This window comes from Sturnira hondurensis, unplaced genomic scaffold (assembly GCF_014824575.4).
Source record: "Sturnira hondurensis isolate 20B ecotype Veracruz unplaced genomic scaffold, ASM1482457v3 Scaffold0006505, whole genome shotgun sequence".
In the NCBI taxonomy this organism is placed as follows: Eukaryota; Metazoa; Chordata; class Mammalia; order Chiroptera; family Phyllostomidae; genus Sturnira; species Sturnira hondurensis.
Window position 1 is genome coordinate 8,163,914 of NW_028079136.1, and position 14,382 is coordinate 8,178,295.

Here is a 14,382-nt window from a genome sequence, read left to right on the forward strand (position 1 = left end):
TATAGTTGTCTCCATTCCCCAACCCCCACTCCCCCCATCTCACTCCTCACCACCTCCCAACCTCCATCCTACCCCTCTTTGGCTTTGTACATGGGTCCTTTATACATGTTCATTGATACCCCTTTTCCCCCCATTGTCCTCCCCCGCCTCTGGTTACTATCAGTTTGTTCTTTATTTCAATGTCTCTGGTTATATTTTGCTTGCTCAAACAAGCCTGGAATGCAAAGCAGATAACAACAGAGCTAGGATTAAATGTCTTAGTTTGCCCCTCCCCTGCTCCCACTCCCTCCACATTCTGAACCGTCTCTGGGGACCCCTGGAGGCAGGGGGCAGCCTGCCTGGGGACCACTTCCACCAGGGGGCAGCCACCCAGGTGCCAGGAGGCTGAGTCTCTACTTGTGGTTCCTGGGTGCTCCTCCTTGAGGGGCCCTGTACATGAGTCCAGCCAGTTCAGTGTGGCTGTGGTGTGCGGGGTGGTCAGCGAGTGGGGCAGAGCCTGTTCTTCCGAGTGCTACTGAGGATAGCTGCTCTTGTCCAGCCCGTGGTCAGCCGTGGCCCCCGTCTTTCTCAGAAAGTTCACAGCCTACTTCTTTGAGAGTTCCCCCAAAGGAGGGCTCAGTCAGGACTAGAGAGTGAGTGGGCCCTGGCCTCCGGGTAGGACACCACAGCTACAGGTCGTCCCTGGCTTCTCTCCTTCAGGGCAATGCAGCCTTTCCTCCTCAGACCTCAGGGAAGGTGGAAGGAGGGGTCTGAAAAGCTGTCTTCACATCCAGGGGGGCCGAGCTGTGCAGATCTCCCCCATTTTTATCTAGAAAAAAAAAAGAAGAAAAAAAGCCCCCAAATAGAGAACATCTAAAAGCATGTATTGAGCACCTCCTTCGCATGGTCAGCATGGGGAGGGACAGTGCTTCCCACCTGCCAGCCCTCCCATTTCGGGCTTGCCCAGGCCTACTGATGGCCTCTCTGGGGGCTGCAAGGAAAAGGTCCATACTCTTCCACCAGTGCCTGGCTGCGCTGAGGCCTGGGCACTCCCCAGCCCTGGTGGTAAACTCAGCCACAGCCTGTTCCATACCTATGGGGGTCTTTTTTCTCACCAGGGTATAGTTTCCATGGTAACCAGGCCCCTCCAGTTCTCCCTTCTCACTGGTTTGCTCTGAATTTGGAATGAACATAATTTTGCATGAAAAATAACTTTGTATAAACCAACAAACTAAACTTAACCTTAACTAATGTCCAGTAGCTTTTTTTAAAAAAATTCCATCAGACTTAATAAGCCTTTCCAAAGACAGCAAACTTTGTCTTCAGTGAAAGTTAAAACACCAAATAATCACTAAATGAATCTGAACACAATTTTTGAACAGAGCTAGCAAGTGGCTACTGGAGCAGCTATAGGAATTTGGGGGCTGCTGACGGGTTTATGTGCACAGAAGGCCCAGCCCTTCACTGTACAGGCCAGGTGGGGTCAGGTGGGAAAGCCTGCTTCGTCATAGGGTCCCCGACTGGGCGACATTCTCCTACAATGGGAAGCTCTTGCTGTTCCCAGTGCTGAAACACACAGAGGGACACACACACACACATAAACACACACAAATACACCCCCATGCATGCTCCTACAGACACACACAGAGACACCCGGAGAAGCAAACACACACGCACAAGGGTACACACTCCCGCACACCCTGGGAAGCCTCCTAGTCCTCTTCAAACATTTGACCCTTGGGAACTGGGACTCCAGGCTGTGGAGTGTTAGCAAACCGGCTCTCCACGGGGAAAACAGGCCCTGATTTACAGTGTTTGTCAGTTTCCTGGTTGTAAATGCTTCCACCATGGCGGATTTGAAGCTCCCGACTCACAGAATTCCTGACTACCCCTAACAGTTGGCTCTTTCTTGCTGACTCCAACAAACCACTATCTCCAGGCCCATGTGTCTTCCAATCCAGGCCTAGCTGCTGTGGGAGTGACCTGAACAGATGGCGTGAGGAAGGGGCTCAGCCTGGAGCAGGCGGAGTCTCAGGGAGGCACCGTGTTGAGCCCTGCTGAGAGGCAGAAGGATCATCCAAACCCTGACAGGCTTCAAGACGCCCAATTAACCCCCAAGGGAAGGAGCCACAGGCCAGGATACTGTGGTGCCATACTGAGGAATGACATATCACAGCGACCACGGGAGGAGGGAGCTGCCCTTCACTAGAGGTATCGAAGAGGAACCGTGTAGCATGACACTCGGAGGGATTCACCCCCCATCAGGCCTTTTGCCCCAGTGCCACCACAGAGACCTGAAGGCCTGGGTTGTCCTCGCTCACCCTTGTGGAACTAGGAAGCCCGGTTCTCACTGGCGGGAGACCAGGTCGCCTGGGCCTGGCCTCCCGTAACAGCAGGGACCGCTTTACGCTTTCAGTGGGCTTGGCTGAGAGCCAGGCCCACTCCTATTTTCTGGCTTGTTCGTGCCCTCGGGAGGGCCTGGTGGGAGGGGAGTGGGCCTCCGGGCGGGGCAGCAGCCTGGCTCTGCCTGTGCTGGCTTCCCAGCAGGCCCGTGCTCCCAGGTGATCTGAGGGGCCTGATCTCCTTTGCCCCGGGAGGTGAGCTCCCAGCTGAGAGACCCCCAAAGGTGTGGGTGTGTGGATCTTGATGAGTATAGAAGTATGCACATATTGAGGAAACATAATTTAAAAGAACAGGAAACTAACAACGTCCATCTTATCGAGCATATATTTTACCAAATAAGGCTGAATAGTGCTGTGGTTGTGAACACAGACCCTGGAGCCAGACTAGCCGGGCTCATGGGCCCGCTTCTTCCCACGACCAGCTGCATGACTTGGGGCAAGTTCTTAATCTCCCTGGATCTCAGTGTCCTCAACTATAAAGTGGACATGAAACAGGACCTACCTTACAAAGCCACGTTGAGAACGTAATGAGCCGATACAGGTAAAGCACTGATAAGGGCACCTGGCACAAAGGAAGTGCAAATTTCCATTGTTATTATTGTTCTTTGTGTCATTGTTCAACAGCCCACTCGATGTCAAGTGCTCTACGAAGCAAATTTTCAGGTTTGTTTCATTCACTCCTCACACCACCACCACGAAGCTGGTGTGTTACTGCCTGGCGTTTGCAGATGGGGAGTCCGAAATGCAGAGAGGCTGAGTGACCCGCCCGAGGCCCCGAAGGGGTAGCAGCAGAGCTGCACTGCCACCTCCTAATCCTGGGGCACCTTGGTGAAGGTCCTAACAGCACCCTTAGCCGTGGGCAGGCACAGTGGTCTTTGTCCGCAAGCAGATCTACAGAACTTGCGCCATAGAGACACCGCCCCCCAACCCCACCGAAATCTCCAGTAAGCAGCAATGAGAGGGTTGTCTCTTCATCACCCCATGGTGGCCACACGGCCAAAATGAAGCCAGAACAAAAAATGGTGGGAAGGTCAGGAAAGGACTGCCTTGTTTTATACCCCATGTGCCTCACCTGTCGCCCCTGTGCAAACTGAGAGGACCCTTTGCCACTTGATAAAACAGGCAGGGGAAGTTTGGGGTGGGAACCTGTCCCTGCAGGAGGATGGCAGAGAGTCCACACGGGCCTGTTGACTGTGGGACATGCTGCCTTGCCCCCCAAAGCTGTGAGGTGTGCCCCTGGCCTTCCAGTGTCTGTGCCCAGAGCCCCACCAGAGGGAGGCCTCCCTCTGCCACTGTGACTGGTCCGGCCTGGACTTCCAGGAAGTAGCAGGGCATGGAGGGGGACCCCCCAGCAAGGTGACCAGGGGTGTGGAGCAGGCCGAGAACTCACCTGAGGGAGGTGATGGAAGTAGGACTGTGCTCCAAGCTCCAGCACCTGATCCACTGGCCCACTAGGCCTCCCGTACAGAACACAAATTCAAAGATGAAATTATAAGAATTTCAAGATAGCAACCACAAGTTTCAAGATAGCATTAAATCCTTAGCCCAGGGCCCTCCTGAGCGTGGGCCACCACACCCAGGCCACAGCCCTCTGGTCACCAACCGGGGCCATGGATCTGTACCCAAATGCTTCTTCTTCACCAGGTCCCTGCATGGACACTGCCCCCTGGCTAGTTAGCAGAGTCCCCTTCACCTCCGGGAGGAAGCCCTCTCCACTGGCCCTCTGACGAGAGTTGGCTTCCTCCAGCCTCACCTGTCATCCCTTGCCCCATGCCCTATGCCCCAGCTGTGCTAATGTAGTTATACTCTGCTGCTCCTTTTTACCACTTCTGCTTTGTATGTGCTGCCATTTGCTGCAAGCTCTTCCCCAGTGCCACCTGTAAGCTTCTATTTAACTTTGATGAGTTCATCCAGCTTGTCGCTGCTTTATGAGGTCTTTCCTAAACTCCAGGAATGGAAAAGGAAGTTTTCTTTTCTTTCCTCTCACTGTGCCTTATTCTGTGATAACCTATTATAACACTTATTACATTTTTTTCACTTATTTGTTCAGTATATTTTTATTGAGCATCTATTATGTTCTGTTATAGCCTGGCTGACACTTTGTTAATCCAACTCTCTCCCTTGAGTCAGGCTCCTGCAGGTCATTGCCTGGTTCTTTTCATCGTGATATTTTAAGGCCTAGAAGTAACTAATAAATATCTGTTGAAGGAAGGAAGGAAGGAAGGAAGGAAGGAAGGAAGGGTAGGTGGGTTTTCCTGAGGCCATGCCCCAACCCCATTATCTACTGACGTTTGAAATCAACACTTTTAACTCACATTTGCTCACAAAGCCCTGGAGGCATGAAGTAGCGGCCTGTTGAGAAAGGGGGCATGGGGGAGGCCTAAGGGGAAGGGAAGGTGGGCAGGGGCCAGATCACGAAGGACTGAGAATGCCCTGGTAAGTTCACACTTTACTCTGTAGGCAATGGGGAGTCACTGAAGATTCCAGGCAGACTGACTCCATTCCATCTTAGTGAGGTCACTGTGACTGCTGAGCCAGGATGGACTGGGGGGTCTGGGGTAGCAGCAGTGAGACCGTGGAATTCACCCTGATGCTGATGTAGGTGGGAGAATTGTTTGGTCTCAGAAAGGTTAGCTCCCAGAGCACCAAGGCTTTAGGGTGGGAACATTCTAGACCCAGGAGAGTGTGTTCTTTACCAACTGCCCCCTGCCCTATGCCCGGAAACTGGGAGTGTGTCCTTCTCAAGCCAACAAGGACCAGAGGTCATCTCTTCCCCTTCACTTTCCAAATTCTTTGGCCTTGAGAAGTCATCAGGAAATGGGATGGGATGTTGGCCGCAGCTTCGAGGGTCAGGTATTCAGTTTCTAATTGTAATATTTAATCTATTCTGAGGTTTTAGAAACCATAACACAGACAGGCACATATTATACAAAATATACATATGCCACATCCACGAGCACAAACATGCACTCAGAGAGCACCTGTCACACACACACATGTGCATGCACACGCCATGGGCAGCTGGCACACACACCACCCAAATGTATATGAATGCACAGGCATGGGAGTGGGACAAGGACAGAATGGTTCATCATAGTCACCCCAGAGTCACCACTCCCTCTCACTCCTGCAGAGGTCCCATCATGAGGACCCCAGCCCGGCCACACTCAGTGCACGATTCTGACCTCCCCCTCCTCCCATTGGGCTGCTGTGCACCCTGATCCCACCCTTGCTACCTTGACCCTCTGACCGAGCCTCCTCCCTGACCTGGCCTCCCACACCCAGTGACCCCACCTTGTCGTCACACCTCTTGTCCCCTCCATGACCTCATCCGACTCTGATTTCATCCTTACTGCGACCAGGGCCCAGATCCCTGCAGAGCGCCTGCTGAGGGGGTGTTTTCAATGCAGACCTTTCTCTGAGCGGAACTTTGCTGCAGGGAATCAAGAAAGAAATTGGTGTTGGCCCCACTTCCGTGTTCACTCCCCCACCCTGCTCTAGAAAGAGCTGCATTGTCCTCAGCTGCCTTACAGCGCCCTAAAGGAGGTAGGGTATACATTAAAGCCCAAGGGCAAATATGTATATCTGAGTCTCTTTAATTATTACTGAAAACAAGTTTTTTTTAGAAGTATTCCTTCCCCCATTCCCATCCCAAAGCATCATGAACCCCTCCCTTCCTGTCAGGTCTCTGGGGGCCCCGTGACTGACACGCCCCTGTCCTCCATCATCCCTGACCCTTGCTACCTCTCTGGTTGCTCCGCCTCACTCCCTTCTCTCACCTCCCCCTTCACTGGTCTCCTACGTGTTGCTGGTCTCTGGGGCCTGTCCTATGGATTTTCCTCGCCTGGTAATCTGGTCCATGCCAGGTTCCTCCACCATGGAACTGTGCACTGAGGCCCCCGCCTCTCTGTCTCCAGACCTGAGCTGTCTCCTGGGCTCCAGACCCTCAGAGCCAATAGACCACAGACATCGTCACTTGGACGTGCCATGTTCAAAACAGAGCCTGTCACTCTCCTCCCACCCCTGGCCCCGGCCCTGCCCCAGACTGCCCTTTCTCCTGTGGTTAGCACCTGCTACGCGGCATGGCCCTATGATCACACAATTGTCTGGAAATTCTCCAGAAGCCTGGCGGCCTCCTAGGCCCTCCACGTCTCTCTCTTTGTCTTCCTCCCAACTCAGCAGTCACCAAGGCCAAGTTCACTCTACCTCATTAATGCCTCTTGGATCTGCTTCCCCTTCTCCACCACTATCACCACCCTGGTGGAGCCACCTCAACTCTTACCTGGCCCACTGGAAGCCTTTCCTGTCTCCACGTCCCCTACCCCCAATCCAGAGCAACCTTTCTAGGACAAAAATCACATCATGTCTTTGCACTACCTGGAACCTTCAATGGTTTCCTGTTGCCACAAAGGAAAGTACGTGATTCTTACCCGACGTCCCAGGCTCTGCAGGATCTCACCCCTGCCCGCCATTTCTGCTGGCTCTGCCTCCCCACCTCTGCAGCTCTGCCCCAATCACCCTACCCCTTGGTGCCTGCCCCACCTACAACAGGCCACCACTTCATGCCTCTATCTCACTGTGGTCAGATGCTGGTCCAAAGTTTTGCATTGAAAGTACCAGGAGAGATGGGGCTGGGGTGGCGGGAAGAGCCTCTAGTATACACTGTGTATTCACTCAACCATCACTCAGTGAGCCTGTTCTGTTCCAAGCACTTGCTAGGCGCTGGGGATAGAGTGGTGAAAACCCAGGCAGGACTCTGTCCCTGAGGGAGACAGAGAGGATGACGGCAGGTGCAGGATAAGGAGGAGCCACTGAAGACGTTCCATCAGAGTGTGATGGAATCCTGATTCGCTTTAGACACAGGGTGTTGAATGCGGTGGGGAGCCGATGTGGGCAGGCCAGTCTGGTGCTAACGTGCGATCTGCACGGAAAGGAGGCGGTGGGAATGGAAGGGTGTTCAGAAAGTGGACTGGGCAGGACTGGGCGACTGCTTAACTACGGGGCGGGAGAGAAGTCCGGGATGGCTCCAAGGTTTGCCTGTGGCAACGGGGGATGGCGGTGCTGCTTGTGAGATGAAAACACAGGGAAGGGAGCAGACATGGGCCTCAGCCCTCCCCCGTTCCTGTTTTTTATCGTTGGTATTGTTTTCGCTAACAAGGTGAGCACTAAATTCTAGAGCAAGCAGGTGGTAAGTGCTTTACTTGCTTTATCTGACGGATTCCTCACAATAAACTCCAGAGGAGACAACTGTTATCCCCATTCTACAGATGGGGTTACTGAGGCTCCAGAAAGTTAAACAATTTTTCTGCTTTCACCTCGTTGGCAAATGAAGGAGTCAGGGTACCAGGCCACACCTGCTGACTCCTCTCTTGACAGCTATTAAGGGGTCTATCACCTCGACAGACAACCCCTACCCGGGCACGTGAGGCCTGGGGGCTACACTGGCCTGTGTCCAGGGCTACTTATCACAGTTTCTGCCTCCATTCCCTGCTTGTTACTCCTGGGTCAAGCTTGATCTTTCTCTTCGTTTATCTTCTGGATTCCTGTAGAAAAAATTTCCAGTGCTGGGGCTTACCTGGGTACCCAGAGGCATCCGTCACAGGTCGGGGTAACGCTTCAGAGCTGGGGCAGTGGTCTGACCTCTGCTCACACATCCCAGAGCCATGAGCTGTGCCCTCTAAGGCCTCTTCTGCCCCCTTCCTCACCTGCCCTTTCACTCTCTGAGCTGCACCCCTGGGACAGAAGGTGAGGCACTGAGTGAGGTTTGCAGAGGCTGGGTTGGGGAGCTGGCCTCTGTGGAGCAGAGAGGGGAGGCAAGGCAGGCAGGGGGCGCCACAGACCCTGCGGTCCTTCCAGGGTGGAGGACAAGTCTATGAGGTTGTACCTGATGAGCTCCCCTGAGCAACCAAGCACTGGAAAAATCAATACCGTTTTCCACTTTCAGTGCTGAGTGACTACTTTTCATTATGTCTCTTACTTCCTCTGTGCTGCAGGGGACCGAGATGGCTCTCTGGCCATGGTCCCAGATCTAATCTCTGTGCTGGCCGACAAGCCTGGTGAACACATGGCTCGTGTCCACTGCCTGGGGACCTGGGGCTGGTCATCCTGCCCTTGCCTACACCCATCTCTGCCTCCCCTTCCTGCACACACACACAATACACACACACACGTGCTCAGCCCTAACGCGTCACTTACATTTCTCAGAGAGTGGAGTGTGTAGCCATGTAAGCACCCATTTATCGTCTCAGCCCTTTGGGATGAAAATCTTTCCTAAATCTCCTCTGAGATTAAAAAAACTGTATCTTTATCTCTTTTTATTAAAATAATAAATATTTGTTATACAAAGTTTGGCAACTATCGGCCATTATGAGGAGAAATTATTTCATTCAGGAGTCATTAATGAAGAAGAAAATGCACACAGGTGTGCGTGCATGTGGGCTCTGTGAGGATGTGCATTTGTGCACCAAGGGGAGTAGGGTGTGCAGCTCGGCTCCAACAGCATCTCGTCGGAGAAGGAAGGAGACTGATCTCTATGCCCAGAACAGTGCCTAGTGTACAGCAGGTGCCTAATGTACGGTGTTTGTCGAATGAATTTATGATTGTGCTTCTGCATAAGCGTATAGCTCCTCATAGGCTCCATCCAGGCCCTTTCCTAGCTCCAGCTCAGTTGAGAATCAGCAAAGAAACAGATTTCTGAATAAAATACATCCCAGACCTTACTTTGAGGAGAGTTCCTGTGATGTCAGCCAAAGCCTATTTCGGTTTTCACAAATAATTCATAAAGTTTGGCTTTCTAGTCTTCACGCTCCGAAGTGGATATCCTGGCCTCCAAACTCGCTGAAGCCCAGGAACAGCACGAGGAAGTGAGGTTGCTGTGGACAGCCACCCTGATGGCTTAGAGACACCTGTGCATGCAACTGCAGGGCTCAGAAGCCACAGCGCTGTGGCGTTCTGTGCAGGAACCAACAGCCACCACTGCCTCAGAGTGCATCAATATATTACACTCCCAAACATCACGGTGACCTTGGCCATCTCTAGAAGATGCAGTCCTGTCTCCAGTGCTGTCTTTGAGACGGCATAGGAGGTATATGGTATTTATTCGTGTTTTCTCCTGTTCTTCCCAATGGCCCATTGCCCTTGCCATTCTGCATGCTGTGGCCTACGGCCTCACGCTAAACTGTTTGGAAGGTGAGAGAGGAGTGCACCTGTGTTGCCTCTGGGGCGGAGGGCGACCTGGAAAGTGCAACTGTGGCTCCTGGCCTCCCCCGTCCCCTGCCCCCTTTACACCAGGTATTTGGCTCTTTCCCACCCAGTGGGGTGGATTCTGGTACACCAAGAGCACATCAGCCTTTGCAGCAATGATTAATTGACCCCAGCAGTTTAAGACTGCTTATTTGCACACAGTTATGAAGTGTCACAATATGTCTCAAATGCAAGCGGCTTCCATTAGAAGCGGAACGGCAGAGCGGGAAGCGCAAGCAATATTTCCTTAAAAGTTCATTGTAGGCAATGGGGTGGTGTGCGAAGCTAAACAAATCCAGGCAATAATGGAAATGTAGCATGAAATTACTTCTGTAAACAACAACCATTCATTATTTGAACATTTTTCATAAGCGAGCAGGCAGAGAGAGGGGCCAGGGCTGTGGGTGGGAGGGGAGGGGGCTGCAGCAGGCAGGCAGGGCCCGCACACCCACTGGAGTTTCTGGGCGGAGCTTTCTCGGGGCTCCCTGTGCCCATCTGTCTTCTGAAAAATGCCGAGGCGAGGCTCCCTTCTGCCCAGCGCCTGCCGTCGGGTTCCCTTTCTTCATTAAGCAGGACGGGCGCAGGCAGAGGGAATGTATGATTTAAGGAAGAAAGAGAGGCCCACTACTTAATGTTGATTTGGCGGAGTGTATAACCCCGGAGAGAAATGTAAATAGCAGCCTGCAATAACATGACAGCCCACTAATCATATTTACAAACGATATTAAATCTGTCTGCACGCAGGCCTGCCTGCGGATTGGCCCGGCCGTAATTGTCATTGTAACCAGCGCTGGCTTATGGGAGGATTTAACTGCAGTGATATAAGGTGAGTCGCGGGCTTATTATGACTTTATTATTACCCGGTTTATGTTTATTAAAACAATTTGTCATGCAGAGCAGGAATGGAGGAATGGGGGCATTAAATCGTACCGTACTCAACCTGGAGAGGCGACTCCGGGGATGAATGGCAGCAGGCCCCCAGCCTGGACTTGTTGCCTCAGGAGCCAGGGCCCATTAGTTGCAGGGCCTGGAGCCCTGGCCTGGCCAAGGAAGACCACTCTGCCCGCACCTCAGAGCCGGGCAGTACGCAGACTGAGTGTTTCCTGTGGCTTTGACTGCCTTTCAAATAGGAGTCGACGCGGGACTGCCATCGGACAGACGAGGGCCTGAGTTAGGGTGGGGTGCTTGCAGAGGGGCCCGTCGGGGTGCCCTGGGGCTCCTCCCACCGTGAGAACAGAGCCAAGTCTGGGAAGGCTGCACCCAGGGAGCCTGCAGGGACTCAGCACAAAAGGTCTTGGAAGAAGTTTAATAAAAGCTGCCTTCTTTCCTCTTGGGGTCCTTATTGGTTATTATCAAATTTATTTCATCCCCAATCTTTGTTCTTTGGCAAGGCAGAGGAAAGGGAGGGTGGGTGGGCCTGAGAGGAACAGGTCCATGTGACCAGTAAATAATACTCCCTCTCCCCAATCCAATTACCCAAGGAAGAGGGATGTCGGGAGGTGGGAGGGCCGGGGCAGCACTCCTGGTATAACTGGGGCTGAAACCTTGCATGCAGGCATAAAAGTCACAGGCACCAGTTCCAGGAAAGGATCCACCTGCTGGGGACAGACTCACACACACACTGCAGCTGGGCCTGTGACTGTCCCAAAAACCTCGGAAATGGGACCCTTCATGGGAGTGTTCTGAAGAGGAAAGAGCTCAACAGTGGCAAGTCAAGTCCTCATGGACCAGGTGGCTGCATCTTGGCTAAAAATTCCCTCCCCGCTTCACGGTCCCCACTGGCCCTCACAGGGCCCCTGTCTGTACTGACATGAGATAAAGGCTCCCCTTCCTCCACACAGGGACCAGCAGTGCAGGGCCCGTGGGCTGGTGAGCATGACAAAGTCTAGCTTGCGGCTCTCATTTACCCCTTTAGCTCTGGGGCAGCGAATAACCTACACAACTGTGCTCGGTGCCTGTATTCCCCTGCCAGCAGCCTTACAGCCTAAAATACCATTTTTAAAGAACTCATTGTTTGCACAATGCCTCCAAAGCCACGATGTCTGGGGCAGTGAGGTGGGGAGAGTCTCAGAACAGGCACTGGACAGTAGAAAGTGGGTTCCCAGCATCCCCACCCACCAGGATGCTCACAGGTCTCATGCTTCATAGTGGGTGAGGGCAGGCCGGGACAGACAAATCCTTTGGGCTCCCTTCTGGGGCCCTGAGCCTGGTGGCCTATGGGACATGATGCCAGGTGCTCCCAGCGAGGGGAGCTGTGGGACACGGCGCCACCTCTCCATCTCCACGCCCCACGGGGAAGCCATCGCTGGCTCCCAGGTGTGTGCGACACCAGGCGGCTCTCTCAGATGCAGTGTCTCTAGAGGGGTCGCCACCTCCTTCTGCTCACCCATTCCCTGCCCGGCCAAAAAGGCCAGCTTGGGAATCCTGAGTGTGGGCGTTTGGGCCTGGAAGTGACATCCTTGGCCAGAGCTCAGCCTTCATTCTGGGCAGCCTCTAACAGGCAGGCTTTGTGCCTCCACTCACACACCTCCTGTGGCGAGGAGCTCCCTCCCTCCTGCCGTGGCCTCTCTTGCTGTTGGAAATCTCTCCTGGGATACCCCTACTTCCATGTGACCATCACACAGTCCAAGGTCTACATGACTTCCGGCCTCTCAGAAGGCCCCCGTGTGTCCCCTCCTCATCAGTATACTCTCGCAAAGTCTCTGTTCTGCAAGCCTTGGCTGCTCCCCAGAGTGCCCTGCGCTGCTCTTCTTCCAGCCCTGCTGTGGGACTCCTGGGCCCTTCCACACTGGGGTCCTGCCTCCGGGTCGCCCTGAGTCCCTGCTGGAGGAAGCCCAGGGAACAGGCCCCCAGCTTGCTCTCTCCTGTGGGTGCAGGCAGAGTTGGGCCCCACCCCCAGGGTCTGGCCCCAGGACGGCTGTGGGGGACACCTTCTAATTGTGGGCCCAGCTGCCCAGGCCTGAGCAGGCCTTTGGGCCTTGGGTTCTCTTTGTCTCATTTAAGAAAGGAGTCACCGAACGGTGGCTCAGAGGAGGAACAATAAGCCTTTATTGAGGCTGCCCTTCTCCACAAATGCTCAACCTGCTGGCCTCCGGGAGAGGCCGTGCTGGCAAATTAAAAGTCTCTAAAGTTTTTTATGTCTCCTTGGACACTCCCTGCAGCTTTAACACTGAACTGGCTGGTCTGGCTCAGAGACAAAAAGAGACAGGCTGGGGTCACAGAGGACTGACCCATGTGGCTCCTTCCTGGTCAGTGGATGTTGGGTGGGATGGGGGCAGGTCTGGGGGACTCTGGGGCCCCCGAAAGGCCTACTGGGTCAGGGCTTTGCTTCCTGACAGTGTCCATGCTGTGAGTGACAGACACTGAGTCCCCACCAACCTTCGCTGAGGAAAGTACAGGCTGGGGGCCACAGAGCTAGGGGAAGGTACCGTCACAGGGGCAAAGGAAGCCTCTGGCAGGCCTCCAGGGTCTTAGCCCTCCACCCACCCCACCCTCCTCACTCAGTCCTGAGGCTGGTGTATCCCTGAAAAGGGTTGGTGGTCTTTCCACAGGTGGGATCTGCCACAGGCGAGATTCCCCACAGCTCCCACCGAAAAACCTTGGCTCAGAGCCTCTGTGTTTGTAATGTGGGCTGAGAGGCAGCAGGGCTGGGGGAGCAGCGGGGAGGGAGAGAGGAGCTAGAACAGTCCCTGTTAACACTTGTCCTGACATTATTAAATCTTTTCACTCCCAAAGAGCCAAGATTCCCTGCTATGTGCCAGTCTGGTGCTAGGCTACGCTGTCTTTCCAGCAAGTGGCGAGTCACAGGCACCAAGGGGGAGCCCTGCTGGGCCAGCCAACCCTTTCATGCTGTGAAGGGTGCCCTGACTTGCCATGTAGAGGTGACCTTTGCAGAAGGGTGGTGACTGGAAAGGGGGTGCCAAGGAGCCCCTGGAATGCTGGAAATCTAGACCTTGAGTCGGGTGATGGGTACATGGGTTTACACACATTAAAAAAGCAAACAAGCATTGAGGTGCATCTTTTGTTGCATTTAAATTTAAGATTATAATGATACCGAACACACGTAGGCCCTGCCCTTAAGGGCCTCAGTTCAGTCCCATCTCTGTCACTCCTCAGCTGGACGCCTTTAGGCCTGTCACCCAAAGCCTGAGTCCGGGTCTCTTCATTCATAAACAAGGAGGATATCACCTCTTTCTCACTGCCTGGCCCCTCCAAAGGGTCAGGCTTAAAAAAAAAAAACCCTCCAGTATAATAAAACCTTCCTCTGGGTATTGGGGGGAGCTATAGCTCCCAAGAAAAACATCTTACCTTGTTTTACCACCATCCCAGTTTGATTGGGGCTTTTGGTGTGTCCCTCATGCCCCTAGCTGCTTTTCCGTAAGGAGTTGAGGTAACCACTCTCTCCTTTGGAAAGGGAGGGCCAGAACTGCAGGGCAGAGGCTGAGGCTGAGGCTGAGGCAGGGCCTGGACACTGGAAACCAGGGGCAGAGTCCTGGGAGGTTAGGGTGGCTGGGTGTGGCTTGGAGAAGGGCCAGGGTAGGGTTTGCTTTCCCTGGGCAGAAAGGGACGAGTTGAAGAGTTAATGCTGCTTAAACAAAGGCCCAGCCATGAGAGCTTCGCGGGACTGGCTCTCTGGGAGAACAGCAGACCTGAGGTAGAGACCATAGGTGGCAGAATGGCACTCTGGTCTCTGGCGCTGTGCATACCCAGTGCCCAGAGTCTGCCCACTGAGATGCCCTGTCTCCCTCGGGCCCCCATT

General features: G+C 53.7%; 1 long non-coding RNA gene across 1 annotated transcript; it reads right to left on the reverse strand.

Moving 5' to 3' along the window:
* Positions 1-368: 368 nt before the first annotated feature.
* Positions 369-2,957, reverse strand: LOC118989817 (uncharacterized). The gene is made up of 3 exons (XR_005067092.1): positions 2,884-2,957; positions 916-1,153; positions 369-808 (listed from the first exon to the last, which is right to left on the reverse strand). It is a non-coding gene; the product is annotated as an uncharacterized LOC118989817 (long non-coding RNA).
* Between the last annotated feature and the right edge of the window lie 11,425 nt (positions 2,958-14,382).